This window comes from Procambarus clarkii, chromosome 35, assembly GCF_040958095.1.
Source record: "Procambarus clarkii isolate CNS0578487 chromosome 35, FALCON_Pclarkii_2.0, whole genome shotgun sequence".
Lineage (NCBI taxonomy): Eukaryota > Metazoa > Arthropoda > Malacostraca > Decapoda > Cambaridae > Procambarus > Procambarus clarkii.
Genome location: NC_091184.1, coordinates 13,737,290 through 13,756,098, shown reverse-complemented (window position 1 = coordinate 13,756,098; position 18,809 = coordinate 13,737,290). Strand labels below are relative to the sequence as shown.

Here is an 18,809-nt window from a genome sequence, read left to right as displayed (position 1 = left end):
TCACCTAGATGTGCTCACCTAGATGTGCTCACCTAGATGTGCTCACCTAGATGTGCTCACCTAGATGTGTTCACCTTCATGTGCTCACCTGTAAGATACATGGTGGTGATGTACCATGGGAGAGTGTGCCTGTAAGACACATGGTGGTGATGTACCATGGGAGAGTGTGCCTGTAAGATACATGGTGGTGATGTACCATGGGAGAGTGTGCCTGTAAGACACATGGTGGTGATGTACCATGGGAGAGTGTGCCTGTAAGACACATGGTGGTGATGTACCATGGGAGAGTGTGCCTGTAAGACACATGGTGGTGATGTACCATGGGAGAGTGTGCCTGTAAGACACATGGTGGTGATGTACCATGGGAGAGTGGGCCTGTAAGACACATGGTGGTGATGTACCATGGGAGAGTGTGCCTGTAAGACACATGGTGGTGATGTACCATGGGAGAGTGTGCCTGTAAGACACATGGTGGTGATGTACCATGGGAGAGTGTGCCTGTAAGACACATGGTGGTGATGTACCATGGGAGAGTGTGCCTGTAAGACACATGGTGGTGATGTACCATGGGAGAGTGTGCCTGTAAGACACATGGTGGTGATGTACCATGGGAGAGTGTGCCTGTAAGACACATGGTGGTACTCACCTATTTGTGCTTGCGGGGGGTTGAGCTTTGGCTCTTTGGGCCCCTCCTCTCAACTGTCAATCAACTGGTGAATAGATTCCTGAGCCTACTGGGCTCTATCATATCGACATTTAAAACTGTGTATGGTGTCAGCCTCCACCACATCTCTGCCTAATGTATTCCACCTGTTAACTACTCTGACACTGAAAATGTTCTTTCTAATGTCCCTGTGGCTCATTTGGGTTCTCAGTTTCCACCTGTGTCCCCTTGTTCGCGTACCACCAGTGTTGAATAGTTTATCCTTGTCTACCCTGTCAATTCCTCTGAGGATTTTGTAGGTAGGGATTATTTCTCCACCTCACTATCTGTCTTCCAGTGTCGTAAGGTGCATTTCCCGTAGCCTTTCCTCGTAACTCATGCCTCTTAGTTCTGGGACTAGTCTAGTGGCATACCTCTGAACTTTTTCCAGCTTCGTCTTGTGCTTGACAAGGAACGGGCTCCATGCTGGGGCCGCATACTCCAGGATTGGTCTTACGTATGTGGTATACAAGATTCTGAACGATTCCTTACACAGGTTCCTGAAGGCTGTTCTGATGTTAGCCAGCCTCGCATACGCCGCAGACGTTATTCTTTTTATGTAGGCTTCAGGAGACAGGTTTGGTGTGATATCAGTTACTAGATCTTTCTCTCTCTTTCCTTTTCATTAAGTACCTCATCTCCTATTCTGTATCCTGTGTCTGGCCTCCTGTTTCCATCGCCTAGTTTCATTACTTTGCATTTACTCGGGTTAAACTTAAGCAGCCATTTGTTGGACCATTTATTCAGTCTGTCTACGTCGTCCTGTAGCCTCTTACTATCATCCTCTGTTTCAATCCTCCTCATAATTTTTGCATCATCAGCAAACATTGAGAGAAACGATTAAATACCCTCTGGGAGATCATTTACATATATATATATCAGAAACAGTATTGGTCCAAGGACTGACCCCTGCGGGACTCTACTTGTGACGTCACGTCAATCCGAGACCTCACCCCTCACAGTGACTCGTTGTCTCATGTTGTTTAGGTACTCTCTTATCCAATGGAGTACCTTCCCTTTCATTCCAGCCTGCATCTCCAGCTTTTTCACTGGCCTCTTGTGTGGTACTGTATCAAAGGCTTTCTGACAATCCAAAAATATGCAGTCTGCCCACCCTTCTCTTTCTTGCCTGATTTTTGTTGCCTGGTCGTAGAATTCAATTAGCCCTGTGAGGCAGGATTTACCATCCCTGAACCCATGTTGATGCTGTGTTACATGTATGATGCTGCTGTGTTATGTACTGTGGGAGAGTGTGCCTGTAAGACACATTGTTGTGATGTGTCATGAGAGAGTGTGCCTGCATGTAAGCCACATGGTGGTGATGTACCATGGGTGAGTGTGCCTGTAAGACACATAGTGGTGATGTACCATGGGAGAGTGTGCCAGTAAGACACATGGTGGTGATGTACCATGGGAGAGTGGGCCTGTAAGACACATATTGGTGATGTACCATGGGTGAGTGTACCTGTAAGACACATATGGTGATGTACCATGGGAGAGTGTGCCTGTAAGACACATGGTGATGTACCATGGGAGAGTGTGCCTGTAAGACACATGGTGGTGATGTACCATGGGAGAGTGTGCCTGTAAGACACATAGTGGTGATGTACCATGGGTGAGTGTACCTGTAAGACACAAGGTGGTGATGTACCATGGGAGAGTGTGCCTGTAAGACACATGGTGGTGATGTACCATGGGAGAGTGTGCCTGTAAGACACATGGTGGTGATGTACCATGGGTGAGTGTACCTGTAAGACACATGGTGGTGATGTACCATGGGTGAGTGTACCTGTAAGACACATGGTGGTGATGTACCATGGGTGAGTGTACCTGTAAGACACATGGTGGTGATGTACCATGGGAGAGTGTGCCTGTAAGACACATGGTGGTGATGTACTGTGGGAGAGTGTGCCTGTAAGACACATTGTTGTGATGTGTCATGAGAGAGTGTGCCTGCATGTAAGACACATGGTGGTGATGTACCATGGGTGAGTGTGCCTGTAAGACACATGGTGGTGATGTACCCAGCAAACATTTTCATGTTTTTAAAACATCCTAAAAACGACATTTCATTGTTTTCAGCACGTTTATAATTACGTTTAGAAAAGGTTTTTTGAGAACTTTTATATACAACCTTAGAACGTAAATAATTAACATTTCTAAAAACTTTTTTATAATCTTTTAATTACCTACATTAAAACGTTTAGGGTAAATTAGGGTATAATAATTTTTTAATTCATATCTGAAATAGAAAGGGAGAGAAAGAAAGAAGACATATCTGAGAAAGAAATGGACATCCTATATATGTATGTGCAAATTACAAATAAATAGGGTACAAAAAGAGAATTAAAATATTATATTTATTTAATTAAGAATGAGTAATACAACAAAATATATGTAATAGCTCGAAATATATAGACTATATCTATTACAGAATATAAAAGTAAAAATTTAAAAATCTATAAAAATCTATATATGCAATATGTGAACACAATAGATTTTGTGATCAAGCAGCCTGTGATTCATGTCATGCTGAGATCAGTCTGACGTTACAAGCAGTTATTGTTACTTAAAACTAAAACAAGTAAAATTTTCCGAGTATACATATAACACTATAGTTTTTCTATGACTAATAATAAAAATCTATTAATCAAAAGTTTAGGACTAATTAACTAAAAATAAAAATCTACAAGTGAATGTAAACACAGTCAAGTATAATATTCATGTAGAAAGAGAAAGAAAAAGAGAGAGAAGGAAAGAAAGAGAAAGAAAGAAAGGGAGAAAGAGAGAGAGAGAAAGAAAAGAAAAAAGTCATGTATAATATTCATATTAGCACCATGCAATATAACTTAGATTAAGTAAAAATCTCAGACATTTTTAAATCAAATGAAATATGAGAGCCAGAGAGAGAGCGCCACAGAGCCAGAGAAAGAGAGAGCCAGAGAGCGAGAGAGTGTCAGAGCCAGAGAGCGAGAGAGAGTCAGAGCCAGAGAGAGAGAGAGCCAGAGCCAGAGAGAGAGAGAGAGCCAGAGCCAGAGAGAGAGAGAGAGAGAGAGCCAGAGAGAAAGAGAGAGCCAGAGAGAGAGAGAGCCAGAGAGAGAGAGAGCCAGAGCCAGAGAGAGAGAGAGCCAGAGAGAGAGAGCGTGAGCCAGAGCCAGAGAGAGAGAGAGTCAGAGCCAGAGAGAGAGCCAGAGCCAGAGAGAGAGAGAGAGCCAGAGAGAGAGAGAGCCAGAGAGAGAGAGAGAGAGAGAGAGAGCGAGAGCCAGAGAGAGCGAGAGCCAGAGAGAGCGAGAGCCAGAGAGAGCGAGAGAGCTAGAGAAAGAGAGAGAGAGAGCCAGAGAGAGAGAGCCATAGAGAGAGAGAGAGCCAGAGAGAAAGAGAGAGAAAGAGAGAGCCAGAGAGAGAGAGAGAGCCAGAGAGAGAGAGAGCCAGAGAGAGAGAGAGAGCCAGAGCCAGAGAGAGAGAGCCAGAGCCAGAGAGAGAGAGAGAGCCAGAGCCAGAGAGAGAGAGAGAGCCAGAGCCAGAGAGAGCCAGAGCCAGAGAGAGAGCCAGAGCCAGAGAGAGAGAGAGAGAGCCAGAGAGAGAGAGAGAGCAAGAGAGCCAGAGAGAGTGAGAGAGAGAGCCAGAGAGAGAGCAAGATAGCCAGAGAGAGAGAGAGAGCCAGAGAGAGAGAGAGCAAGAGAGCAAGAGAGCCAGAGAGAGAGAGAGAGCGAGAGAGAGAGAGAGAGAGAGAGAGAGAGAGAGAGAGAGAGAGAGAGAGAGAGAGAGAGAGCGAGAGAGAGAGCCAGAGAGAGAGAGAGAGAAAGAGCAAGAGAGCCAGAGAGAGCGAGAGAAAGAGAAAGAAAGAGAAAGAAAGAGAAAGAAAGAGAGAGAGAGAGAGAGAGAGAGAGAGAGAGAGAGAGAGAGAGAGAGAGAGAGAGAGAGAGAGAGAGAGAGAGAGAGAGAGAGAGAGAGAGAGAGAGAGAGAGAGAGAAAGAGAGAGACAGACAGAGACAGAAAGACACACACACAACAAAAGAGGAGACAGAACAAAATTAAGGCAAGGAGAGAGAAGACAGAACAGAAACAACAGAGAGAGGAGAGAAATGAGAAATCATTGAAGAGAAGGGGAAGAGAAACACAAGATAAGAAAAAGATGCAAGAAAAATATACAAGATAAAAATGACATAAATGAATACCACAAATATAAAAAGTAAAGGAAGAGAGAAGCTAGAAGAGACAGGAAACGAGAGGTGTTAGAAGAGAGGAGGAAAGGAGAGATTAAAAGTTAAGAAAAACAGGAGAGAAACGTAAAAGAAATAAAAAAAGGGGACATTTGTGAGGAGAGAAAATAAAGAGACCAGAGAAGACCATATATCAAGAGTGTGAGGATAAAGACTTATATATTTTCTTAGTAGACATCCTCTGGCTCTTGTTGCCTCTCTTGTATACGAATTGTACTTGCAAGTTTTCCCTGAAAAGATATTAACAAAATTAATATTTAATTATTTATTTATATAAATTACACACACACAAACTTATATATATATATATATATATATATATATATATATATATATATATATATATATATATATATATATATATATATATATATATATATATATATATATATATATATATATAAAAAGTTTGTGTGTGTAATTTATATAAAAGTGACCATGTCTTTTTGGGAATAAAGTATGCAATGCATTATAATCTGGAAGAAAATGAGCTTGAAGCAGTTGAAAAACCTGACTTGTGGAGAGGTCATTATGGGGAACTCAGATATTTCCTTAAGGAATTTGACAAACACTTTCTGTTAGGACATGAAGTAAATGAGATGTATGTCAAGTTTTGTGAAATATATGATAATGGCACAACAAAATTTATACTAAAGCAGAGATGCAGAACTAGGAAAAGGGGAAAAATTGCCCAAACATACAAGCAATACACAGATGCGAGAAACAACAATAGCAGTAAGGAGAGGGGCAGAAAGACTATGACTTTCGGTCATATTCAACAACACAAATATACATACACACACACACATTATTGGAAAAAATTGGAATTGGAATATTGGAAAAAATAATTAAAACTAAATGGGTAGAACACCTGGAGAGAAATGATATAATTTCAGACAGACAGTATGGTTTTCGATTTGGAAGATCCTGTGTATCGAATTTACTCAGTTTCTATGATCGAGCAACAGATATATTACAGGAAAGAGATGGTTGGGTTGACTGCATCTATCTGGACCTAAAAAAGGCATTCGACAGTTCCACATAGAGAGGTTGTTCTGGAAACTGGAAAATATTGGAGGGGTGACAGGTAAGCTTCTAATATGGATGAAAAATTTTCTGACATAGAAAAATGAGGGCAGTAATCAGAGGCAATGTATCGGACTGGAGAAATGTCACAAGTGGAGTACCACAGGGTTCAGTTCTTGCACCAGTGATGTTTATTGTCTACATAAATGATCTACCAGTTGGTATACAGAATTACATGAACATGTTTGCTGATGATGCTAAGATAATAGGAAGGATAAGAAATTTAGATGATTGTCATGCCCTTCAAGAAAACCTGGATAAAATAAGTATATGGAGCACCACTTGGCAAATGGAATTTAATGTTAATAAATGCCATGTTATGGAATGTGGAACAGGAGAACATAGACCCCACACAACCTATACATTATGTGAGAAATCTTTAAAGAATTCTGATAAAGAAAGAGATCTAGGGGTGGTTCTAGATAGAAAACTATCACCTGAGAACCACATAAAGAATATTGTGCGAGGAGCCTATGCTACGCTTTCTAACTTTAGAATTGCGTTTAAATACATGGATGGTGATATACTAAAGAAATTGTTCATGACTTTTGTTACGCCAAAGCTAGAATATGCAGCTGTTGTGTGGTGCCCAACAACAGAAGTTGGCCCATATCTTAAGAAGCACATCAACAAACTGGAAAAGGTGCAAAGACATGCTACTAAGTGGCTCCCAGAACTGAAGGGCAAGAGCTACGAGGAGACGTTAGAGGCATTAAATATGCCAAAACTAAAAGACAGAAGAGGTGATATGATCACTACATACAAAATAGTAACAGGAATTGATAAAATCGACAGGGAAGATTTCCTGAGACCTGGAACTTCAAGAACAGGAGGTCATAGATTGAAACTAGCTTAACACAGATGCTAAAGAAATATAAGAAAATTCACTTTCGCAAATAGAGTGGTAGACGGTTGGAACAAGTTAGGTGAGTAGGTGGTGGAGGCCAAGACTGTCAGTAGTTTCAAAGCGTTATATGGCAAAGAGTGCTGGGAAGACGGTCTCATCCTTTAACTACACTTAGGTAATTACACACACACACACACAGACATATTATATTATATTATATTATATTATATTATATTATATAATATTATATTATATTATATTATATTATATTATATTATATTATATTATATTACATTATATTTATATTTATATATATATATATATATATATATATATATATATATATATGTCGTACCTAGTCGCCAGAACGCACTTTTCAGCCTACTATGCAAGGCCCGATTTGCCTAATAAGCCAAGTTTTCATGAATTAATATATTTTCTCTATTTTTTTTCTTATGAAATGATAAAGCTATCCATTTCATTATGTATGAGGTCAATTCTTTTTTTATTGGAGTTAAAATTAATAGATATATATGACCGAACCTAACCTATCTTTATAGGTTAGGTTAGGTAGCTGAAAATGTTAGGTTAGGTAGTCGAAAAAACATTAATTCAAGAAAACTTGGCTTATTAGGCAAATCGGGCCTTGCATAGTAGGCTGAGATGTGCGTTCTGGCTACTAGGTACGACACATTATATATATATTTATATATATATATATATATATATATATATATATATATATCGGACAATTAGTAAAAAAAAAAAAAAAAAAAATTAAATTATTTTACCTTGTACCTAGATCCACCAGGCCTGTTTGGTCTATGTTTCAGTACTTGAGAAATCTGGAAGGTCACATCCTCCTCCTCAACTTGTGGATGTGCGTTGATAGATGATTCTGTAAAATTAAGTTATTTATATAATAATAAATTCAGTATAACAATAATATTCTGTAAAATTAAAAGTAATTTATACATCAATCAGATAAAACTCTCCAGAGATGGTGATACACAACATATAAAGGACAAGTTTCAGAACAAAATATGCATTTAGGAATAAGGTTTTGTACATGTAGGTAGCACATGAGAAAATAAGTGGAAGGTGATCAAGTTTATATTAACATGTTAATGACTTTGTTAAGGCTTTGCAAGAATGAAAAAATATTAATAATATAATATCACCTACCAATTAATTGTACATCATTTATAAGTCAATTATTTGCATTATTATTATTCAATACTAATGATATAAAAATGCATTTTGTAATCTACTATTTATGCAAGTATTAAGCACAGGATCATGAAATAAACTGCAAAATACTGTAATGGATAAACCAATTAATTTTACATTTTCCTATAGCTAAGTCAGTCAGTTCTATTAGCAGCAGAGAACAATTATGCCCAACCTCTATTAAATGAAACAATCTTAAGAGCAAGTGATAGAAATATAATCATTTATGCTTGGGATTATGGAATGGTTCCAAATATGAAAAATATCAAGTTTTTTGGTTAAAATTTTTTAACTTAAAATTTACATTTTTAAGTGAATTTTAAACTTTAAAAAAATTATTTAATTTTTTGGTTACTTACTTAAAATAACATTATATAGTTCTTGTTTTTGTAGAAATGCCAATTTCTTCTTTTGCCCTTCCAGACTGTATAGTGACCACAGGCCGTTTGTTCATATCTTCATTATTCTTCGAACTGTGGTTTCACAATCAGACCCACGTACACTGGTTAAAAGCATCACCTAAAAGCAACAACAAAAATGTAGTACACTGACGAATTTTGAATATATATATATATATATATATATATATATATATATATATATATATATATATATATATATATATATATATATATATATATATATATATTAGTTGATTTTATACCCGCATTAGGTCAGGTGATAATACAATGAAGGTGATAATAAAGCCATTCACAACTGCAGGCCTAATAAAAAAAGGAGGTGGCATAGCAATATCTTACAAAGATACCTTCATCTGCAATAGTCTCATTAGTAATAGAGACGACTATTGTGAATATACCTTTGCCAAGTTCTCCAGTAAATCCCTTAAATCCTCCTTGACTATAAGTGCCATCTATAGATTTCCCAATACCGACATAGCTTCATTCTCAGATAACGTAAGGAATCTTATCATAAATAACAATCTCAACAAAAATCAAACCAACTTAGTGGTTTGTAATGGTGAACAAAACATGCAGATACTTATATATAACCTGTGAATAGAGTGTAATAACACCAAAACTATTTGTTTATTGTTTTATGACCATAATAATTGAATCACTAATATGATTCACTAATATATAATCCTAATAATAATCACTAATATATAATCCATTGAGCATGCTGCATCTCTTTCAGTCTCTTTGCAATTTGAACAAGAGGGTTTTTAATTGATCGAACCATATTCTTAAAGTAAAGTAAATGAGATGTATTCCATATTTTGCAAAATATACGATGAAGGCACACAAACATTCATACCAAAACTGAAGGGCAGGATTTATGAGGAGACATTAGAGGCATTAAATATTCCAAACTTGAAGACAGAAGGAAAAGAGGAGATATGATCACTACGTACAAAACAGTAACAGGAATTGATAAACTTGACAGGGAAGATTTCCCGAGACCTGGAATTTCAAGAACAAGAGGTTATAGATTTAAACGAACTAAACAAAGATGCCGAAGAAATGTAAGACAATTCACTTTTGCAAACAGAATGGTAAACGGTTGGAACATGTTAGGTGAGAAGGTGGTGGAGGCCAAATCCGTCAAAAGTTTCAAAGCATTATATGACAAAGAGTGCTGGGAAAATGGGACACCACGAGTGTAGCTCTCCATCCATCTGATTGATAACCCAAATGAATTTTTCATGGATATGATACCAACATCAAATCATAAATCAGATGTGATCCTATCCCCACTGGATTTTGAAGAAGCCATAGACAGTATGCCTATGCACTCTGCACCAGGCCCTGACTCTTGGAACTCTATATTCATCAAGAACTGTAAAAAACGTTATCGCAGGCCCTTCACATTCTTTGGAGACAAAGCCAAGATACTGGCATTGTCCCTGACATACTAAAAACCGCAGAGATAGCACCGCCCCATAAAGGAGGAAATAAGGCAGAGGCAAAAAACTACAGACCGATAGCACTAACATCGCACATCATAAAAATCTTTGAGAGAATGCTAAGAAGTAAGATCACAAAATACATGGAATCACAGCATCTCCATAACCCCAGACAACATGGTTTCAGAACAGGGCGCTCTTGCCTATCACAGTTGCTGGACCACTCTGACATGGCACTAGATGCCATGGAAGACAAACAAAACGCTTTGACAAAAAAAAGCCTTTGACAAATGTGACCATTGTGTTATTGCACATAAAATGCGTTCAAAAGGAATTACCGGAAAAATAGGCAGATGGATATACAACTTCCTGACTAATAGAACCCAATGTGTAGTAGTCAACAAAATAAAATCTGGACCATCAACCGTAAAGAGCTCAGTCCCCAAGCGTACTGTGCTTGCTCCAATACTTTTTCTCATCCTCATATCGGACATAGACAAGGACACAACCTATAGTACTTGATCATCCTTTGCAGATGACACTAGAATCTTCACGAGAGTAGGCAACATAGAGGACACGGCAAACCTCCAATCAGATGTAAATCAGGTCTTTCTATGGGCTACAGAAAATAACATGGTGATTAACGAACATAAGTTTCAGCTCATGCGCTACGGAAAAAATAAAAAATATAAAAACGGAAACCACTTACAAAACTCAGTCAAATCATAACATTGAACGGAAAAGCAACGTAAAGGATTTGGGTGTACTGATGTCAGAAGGCCTTACATTTAAAGAACACAATAAAGTAGCCGTCACAACTGCAAGAAAAATGACAGGATAGATAACAAGAACTTTTCACACTAGAGATGCTATACCGATGATGATAGTTTTCAAGACGCTAGTGCTCTCTAGAGTGGAATACTGCTGCATAATGAAAGCCCCTTTCAAAGCTGGAGAAATTACTGACCTATACTTATGCATTTATCTTCGGTTTAACACAACAGGCACCAGACACACGCTAGGCATCATACACACTAGGATAAAACAAACATTAGGCCAGAAGTCAGAAAAGAATTCAAAGAATTTTACTGGAAAGGCTTGCTGTTAGGAAAGGAAGTAATTGAGATGAATTAATGCACAGTATGTCAATTTTGTGAAATATATGATAAAGGAACAAAAACATTTATACCAAAACAAAGATGCAGAACTAGGAAACAGGATTTGTTCAACTGAAATTTCAAGACGGACAGAGACCAAAAGACACAAAAATGGAATCAATATACGAAGAGGCCAAACCCCCAAACATACCAGTAATACAAAGAGAAACAACTACACGGCAGTGAGGAGAGAGGCAGAAAGAAATTTTGAAAAAAAGGAACAAACAAATGTAAAGTAGAACAAATCATATTCTATAAATACAGCAACAACCAATTGCAGGTAAAGGATAATATTCAGAGCTTTTAAATGCATGGATGGCGAAATACTCAAGAAATTGTTCACGACTTTTGTTAGACCAAAGTTGGAATATGCAGCGGTTGTATGGTGCCCATATCTTAAGAAGCACATAAACAAACTGGAAAAGGTGCAAAGACATGCTACTAAGTGGCTCCCAGAACTGAAGGACAAGAACTATGAGGAGAGGTTAGAGGCATTAAATATACCAAATATACTACACAAATATATATACTACACATGCACAATAAACTACCCTACACAGGCTGAGTATGGTGTGTACAATAAATTATTAGCTAAAAGATAAGACTGAGTTTGTATAAATGGGGGTTAAGTCAGAGTGGGAAAATGTAAGTGGAGTGCCTAAAAACCCTGTCCTGGGACCTCTGTAATTCATAATATATACAAATAATTTAGACTCAGGTTTGATCAGCAATATTTGAAAATTTCCAGACGATACAAAAGGGATTTTTTTCTGGATTCAGGATTATTTTTTTATGGCTGAAAACAGGTTTTCAGCAATAAAAGAAATACAGTATTGCTGGAACAACCGTCGACATCTTCAAGAGAAAACCTGAACATCTTCAAGAAGTGAAGATGACCTTGAGAAGAAGTATAGGTTGGGAGAAGTATAGGTTAGGAATTGTCTCCAAAGAATTCTCAAAGAATTACTCGTTATTGCTATCCAAGATAATTAGACGAGCCAAAGCTAAATACTACGAAGATAAATTTACCCAAATAAAGAGTACCTTACCTAAAAATATGTATGTACCTTACGTAAATAAACATTTGATTTTGAAGTGCCGGACAAACAAGGCTGTGGTGGATATGTGGGCCTGAGGGGCCTGTCCAAGCAACAGCCTGTTGGACCAAGCTCTCACATGTCAAGCCTGGCCTTGGAAGGGCTTGGTGAGTAGAACAACTACCAGAACCCTATAATGCATGTATCAAGGTGTCCAGGCAGTAAGCACCACATAATGCAGTGCAGTCCTGTAAGAATAAGCACAGTAAGTATGGGCATGGAGGGGGTGCAGCAGTGGCTTGTGAAGGGCTGGAGAGTAAATGGACATGCCCAGGGGTAAAAAGCATTAGGGTAACAGAACATAGCCCATAAAAATAGTAATGACAATGAATGAATAATTATATGAATGCAATAATACTTCATATCTCGATAGGAATACTAAGCAGGATGCAAGACAAGGTACTGGTGGTGATAGTGGTTGGTACAAGTCCTCACATCCCCACAGACACCAGTAACAGCCCTCACCTCCCAACACAGTACCCTTGTAGCGAGTTAATCTTATACTCGCTTCATTATCTTATAGCATAACTAATTAACACTAATTACAGAAGCTACACAGGTGATACTTTGGTGTGAGTTGAGCGCACTGAGCGTCGGTATCGCTACACCCTTGTTCCTTAACAACCCTTTGGACCTTTATTACAGAAAAATAGAATCAATTAATTTAATAAAATATAAAATATAAGTGCTTACTTACGATAATACTATCGGTGGAACACAAAATCTTCTTCTTCTTGATAGTAGGTGCAGTTTGCATGAAGGGTTAGTCCTCGCCATGACTGAACTGACGACAAAATGGCCGATGTGTTGATATGGCGTCAGGTGACGCTGTGACGTCACAGGTGAGGGACGCTTTGCGCATTACTCCCTCGTACTTAAAAAGTACTACAGGTACTTTTTGGTTTTATTTTTGAATATGGCAGAAGTTGGACAGCTTTTCAAATCATTATAAGGGAGTGAGTTCCATAGACTAGGTCCCTTTATTTACATAGAGTGTTTACATAGATTAAGTTTGACTCTGGGGATATCAAAGAGATATTTATGTCTGGTGGGGACGTGGCCATGTGTTCTATTACATCTGTCCAGGAAGAGTTTCAGAACAGGGTTTGCAGTTAGAAAAAGGGCTTTATAAACGTAATTTACACAGGAGAATGTATGGAGTGAATTTGTTTAGCATGTTTAAGGATTTGAACAAGGGAGCTGTGTGTTGTCTGAAGGTAGAGTTATTTATTGTCCTGATAGCAGATTTTTACTGGATGATGATGGGCTTGAGGTAGTTTGCAGAGGTTGAACCCCAAGCACAGCTACCATAAGTAAGATAGAGATAGATAAGTGCATAATAGAGTGAGAGGAGAGCAGAGTAGGGTACATAATATCTGATCTTAGAGAGTATCTTAGAGAGTATACCAATTGTTTTAGAAACCTTTTTAGTTATGTGTTGTATATGGGTGCGGAAGTTGAGTCTCTTGTCTAAGTATAGGCTAAGAAACTTTCCATCATTTTTATTGCTAATGTTTACATTATCTATCTGAAGCTGAATTGCATTTGTTGATTTGTTTCCAAATAAGATATAGTAGGTCTTTTCTATGTTTTGTGTGAGGTTTGTTGGTTGACATCCACAAGTAGACTTTTTTTAATTAATTGTTTACAACATTATTTAACAGGAGTGGGTTGGGGTCAGAGTAGATGAGTAGTATCATCAGCCAACAATATAGGTTTAAGTATGTTAGAGACATTAGGGAGATCATTGATGTATATAAGAAACAGGAGGGTCCTAGGATGCTGCTCTGTGGCACCTTTACGGTAATTAAGTGGTAGAGTGGGAGAGGTTATATCATTGATGGCTTCATATTGGTGTCTGTTACTAAGATAGGATCGGATATAGTTTAGGGCAAGGCCACGGATTCCATAATGGTGGAATTTAAGTAAGAGGTAGTTATGGTTAACAGTATCAAAGGCCTTTCTCAGGCCGATGAAGAGTTCAATTGGAAACTCACTTTTGTCAAGGGCTGAGAAGATTAAGTCAAGCAGACTAACAATAGCATCATTGGTACTCTTTTGGGAGCGGAAGCCAAACTGACAGGGACTTAGTATATTGAATTTTACAAGATTGGAGTAGAGCTGTTTGTAAAAAAAAAAAAAATAATTTTGATAATATAGGTAGATTCGATATGGGTCTGTAATTATTTATGTCTGCCGTGTTACCTCCTTTATGAACTGGCGTTACTCTTGCTTTTTTAAGGATATCAGGGAAGGTATGACACTCTAGGGATTTGTTGAACAGCAGTGCTATGGATGGTGCAAGGGCATGGGAGGCACGCCTGTGTACCATCGATGGTATTTCACTAATGTTCCCAGCTTTGGTTTTTAGCGAGTGAATGATGGACACAACATCTGTAGGGCTGACCGGAGAGAGGAGAAGAGAGTTTGGATAGCTGCGTGAAAGATATGTGGTAACATATGTCTGAGTCTTTGGGATTTTTCGGGCAAGGTGAGCACCAAACGATGAAAAGAAGCTATTAAATTCAGTTGCTGTTTCAAGATCTGTTGCAGGTGTATAACCATCCTTGGAGATTTTTATCTTATTATGTGAATGTTGTTTAGCTCCTAGGATGGTAGAGATGGCTCTCCATGTGCTTTTTATGTTGCCTTTTGCTTCTTTGAATCTATTCTCGTAATAGGAACGCTTTGCTCTTATTATACTGGTAAGCACTGATGAATACCTCTTAACTACTTCTTTTCCAACTAGGCCAATCCTAAGTTTTTTTTTCATATTCATGTTTCTTGTCGATTGCTTTAAGTATGCCATTAGTGAGCCAGGGATTATTTAACCTTTTTGCCAGTTACTTGCTTGGTGAGGAGAGGACAATAAGTATTGTAAAGGCTTTAAATTTTGGAAAGAGGCTAGTTAACGAATTATTATCCTGTGTATTGATAAATTTAGATTCCCAGTTTACATTGTGGAGGGCATTTGTGAGATTGCCTATTGCCGCTTCACATTGTAACCTAAAGGTAATTTTCTTGTTACCTGGTGGTGTTATGGCCATGTTCGCTACAAGGAAGGTAGGATAGTGGTCAGTTGTTCTGTCAGTGATTATACTTGATGTAAGAGGAGCTGTTATGTTGGTCCATCAGTGATCCAGGGTAGTCGCAGATGTTTGAGTGACTCGGGTGGGCCTGGTGATTGCGGGGATGAGCATACAGGAATTCATGCTGTTGAGGAAACAGTCTACTTGAGGGTTATTTTGTAGCCCTAGGTCAATATTGAAATCACCTCTGAGAACTATGTGATTTTTGTTGAGATTATTGTTTATGATAAGGTTCCTCAAGTTGTTATTGTATTTGTGTCTAGCTTCAGACACAAGCATGTTACAGTTATGTCTTAAAGAGTTGAGAGCAATTAAGGATGATAAAGAGTCACTTACAACTAATGTATCAAGTTTGGATACTTGTACACATTTCAGTGCAAGGAGCAAGGCAAATAGTTCAGTCTGAAGGGTAGAGGCCCAGTTGTTTATACGGACTCCCCACTCAAAATATAAGTCATATCCTATTGCCAGGACAACTGCACTTCCAGCTGCACCCGTTGGGCGCTGTAGGAAACCTTCAGTGTATATGATTTGAGAGAGAGAATGCTCTGTGGACAGAGCATCAATATGGCTTAAGACGTTGAGCTTTGCCTCAAGACAAAGCTGGGACTGATCTCTAATTTGCTCCTTTGATGGAAAGGGAGGGATTAAAATTGAAAAGGGTGTAATTTCCTACAGTGCAGGAAAGTGCTATTGTTGTCTCTCTTGGTACAAATTATAAATCTGATACTTTCTGAGTTCAGTTCCAATTTTATTTATCTATTTGAAACAATGTTTACATTCAATAAAGAAATTCTGGAGGGCTTCTGTGCAACGGTTAGGATGAGCTAGCCTAAGCATTTTTATACCAATTTGACAGTTATTTTCAGTAACACGATAAACAACGCTCGGAATATTAAGTTCCTTTCTCATATTAAGTATCTTTGTGGTACGAAGGCACCCAAGGATTATCCTCAAGGCTTCGTTCTGCAATTTTTCAAGCCCTCCAAGCTTTCTTTCAGGATGCCTTAAAGTTAGTTTAGTTCATTTATTATGCACCCCATACCCATCTTGTGGGCGGTAGTGGAAAGGGTTGCAGAGGCACATAATGGGCTCAGGGACTGAACCCAACAATTCATTTAGCTAAGCAAGTTACAATCTTGATGAGCTAGTTACAAAATTCAGTATAAGTCGTCACATCAACAATAGGTTCGAGATCGATCACAAGTACAGTTTCTAAATTAAGCAACTGACATATGTGGAGAGCTAGTGTCACAATTGATATGTTTGTCCTGCACACCGCTCCCCATCCAGTGGGCAGCGGTGGATAGGTTACAATCACTTAGTTACTACTTACAGTTAGCAAACTGGGGATATTTGGCTAAAATTTCTGGTACCAGATCATTTTGAATGAAATATTGACACATCGTTGGTACATTGGTTATAGAATTGTCTCTGAATTCACTATCACATAGTGACGGAGGGTGTGCAAATAATTTTGTTGACAGTTAACATTTGGTCAGGTCTACATCGGCAGATAATGAGAATTCCCAGAAATACTTGTAACCGAGTCTAAGCCGAGCAGTAGTAACATCTAGAAGTCTGCTGATTTTATTGGATGAACCATAGATGTGTGGCTCCTTTTGCATAATAGTATTGAACGAAAGTTAATCTCCCCAAACACTTTCGCGTTTTGGGCAAGTTACCCCTCCACTCTCTCCATTTTTGTTTGGACATTCCCAGGTAGTGCGCGGAAATACTGAAAAGTGTATACTCTTTTCAACTTTGTCACCTTAATTCTCGTCCTATGTCTTTCATTTTGGTATCAATGCGTTCGCAATAGAATTCCCAACAGAACTATGTGCATATAATGTCAAAGACAGCAGCGCGCTCCACCCGCCGACAAGATGAATGTAGGCCAAGGGTACCAGAAAAAGAAAGCTGAGCCACCCTCAGGCAACTCTCATTACATTAGAGAGCGTGATAATACTGAAAAGTGTATACCCTTTTCAACTTTGTTACCTCAATTCTCATCCTAGTTTTTTCAATTTGGCATCAATGTGTTCGCAATAGAATTCTCTACAGGACTAAAGGCATATAAACTCCAAAAGCCCGGCTTACCATCCGCAACAAACAGAGTAAGCGAGAGTGTGTTACCAGGGAGCGCACAAGAGCGATAAAATGTATACACTCTTTTCATTTTGGTCACCCCAATTGTCATCCTAGGTCTTTCATTTTGGTATCAATGTGTTAGCAATAGAATTATCTACAGGTTTAAATGCATATAAACTCCAAAAGCAAGGTGTACCATCCGCACAAAACAGAGAAAGTGAGAGAAAGTAACCCGGGAGCACTCTAGTGCAATGTAATGTGAACACTCTTTTCACTTTGGTTACCTCAATTCTCGTCATATGTCTTTCATTTTGGTATCAATGTGTTCGCAATTGTATCTGCTGGCATTTTACCCTTTGCTTGGATCTGAAGGGTTTTAGGCTCACCACGATGCAATCTGATAGTACCACAGGTGTATATACCTATCTTCAAGCAGCAATTCACTCATTCAAACCGACTTATAATAGTTATCCATATATAAATGGTAATCTTTGTTCTACCTGTTAACCTGTCATATGAAGAAAGATTGTCAAAGCTTATATTACATTCTCTAGAAAAGCAAAGAATTAGGAGTGACATATGGTAGAGGTGCACAATGGGATGAATGGACATAACAAAGGGGACATTAATGGGGTATTAAAAGTAGCAACACAAGACAGAACTCGAAACAAAGTGTAAAAATTGGAAAAATTTAGATTTAGGAAAGAACTGCATGAGTAAATACACTGGGTTTGTACCTTAAGGTTCATGTATGCAATATTACAGAGTTCCAGTTAACTCCCATGCATGCAATTAATTTATGTTATGTTTATGTTTTTTATGTTAAAATGTTTTTGTTGATTTGTTTGTATATTTTCATAAGTAAAGCATGCTTACCGTCTTATTCCAAGTTTTATGATAACTTTACAAGGTTTAAAACATAAAGTTCAATATATATTCTGGTTTTCACACAGGAATTATACGTTAATATAACATCATAATAACGTAATGATGTCGTGTAAATAACGTTATACTGACGTCATATAAATGTTATATTTATGTTATAAGAACGTAAATTGGATAGCTTTACAGAAAGTAAACAAAAAAAACTAAATGTTGACTGAAAATTATTTATTCTTAAATATAAAGCATGAAAACATTATAATACCATAGCATTCACTATTATTTTTAAATTTTTACATAAATCTTAAAAAACTGTGTCTCAAGAATATATGTTTTTAGTTATATCCTTTGGTTTTAAGAACATCAGATATACGTATTTATGTCAAAAGTTACAGTATTACCTTTGTGGAACCATTTAAAAACGTCCACAAACGTTCTGTGTTTGCTGGGGTACCATGGGAGAGTGTGCCTGTAAGACACATGGTGGTGATGTACCATGGGAGAGTGTGCCTGTAAGACACATGGTGGTGATGTACC

The 18,809-nt window shown here is 38.0% G+C and overlaps 1 long non-coding RNA gene across 1 annotated transcript; it reads right to left on the bottom strand.

The window, feature by feature from the left end:
- Nucleotides 1-3,049: 3,049 nt before the first annotated feature.
- On the bottom strand, nucleotides 3,050-13,029 carry LOC138371366 (uncharacterized). Its single transcript, XR_011230417.1, has 4 exons — nucleotides 12,908-13,029; nucleotides 8,449-8,608; nucleotides 7,651-7,757; nucleotides 3,050-5,156 (listed from the first exon to the last, which is right to left on the bottom strand). It is a non-coding gene; the product is annotated as an uncharacterized lncRNA (long non-coding RNA).
- Nucleotides 13,030-18,809: the final 5,780 nt, after the last annotated feature.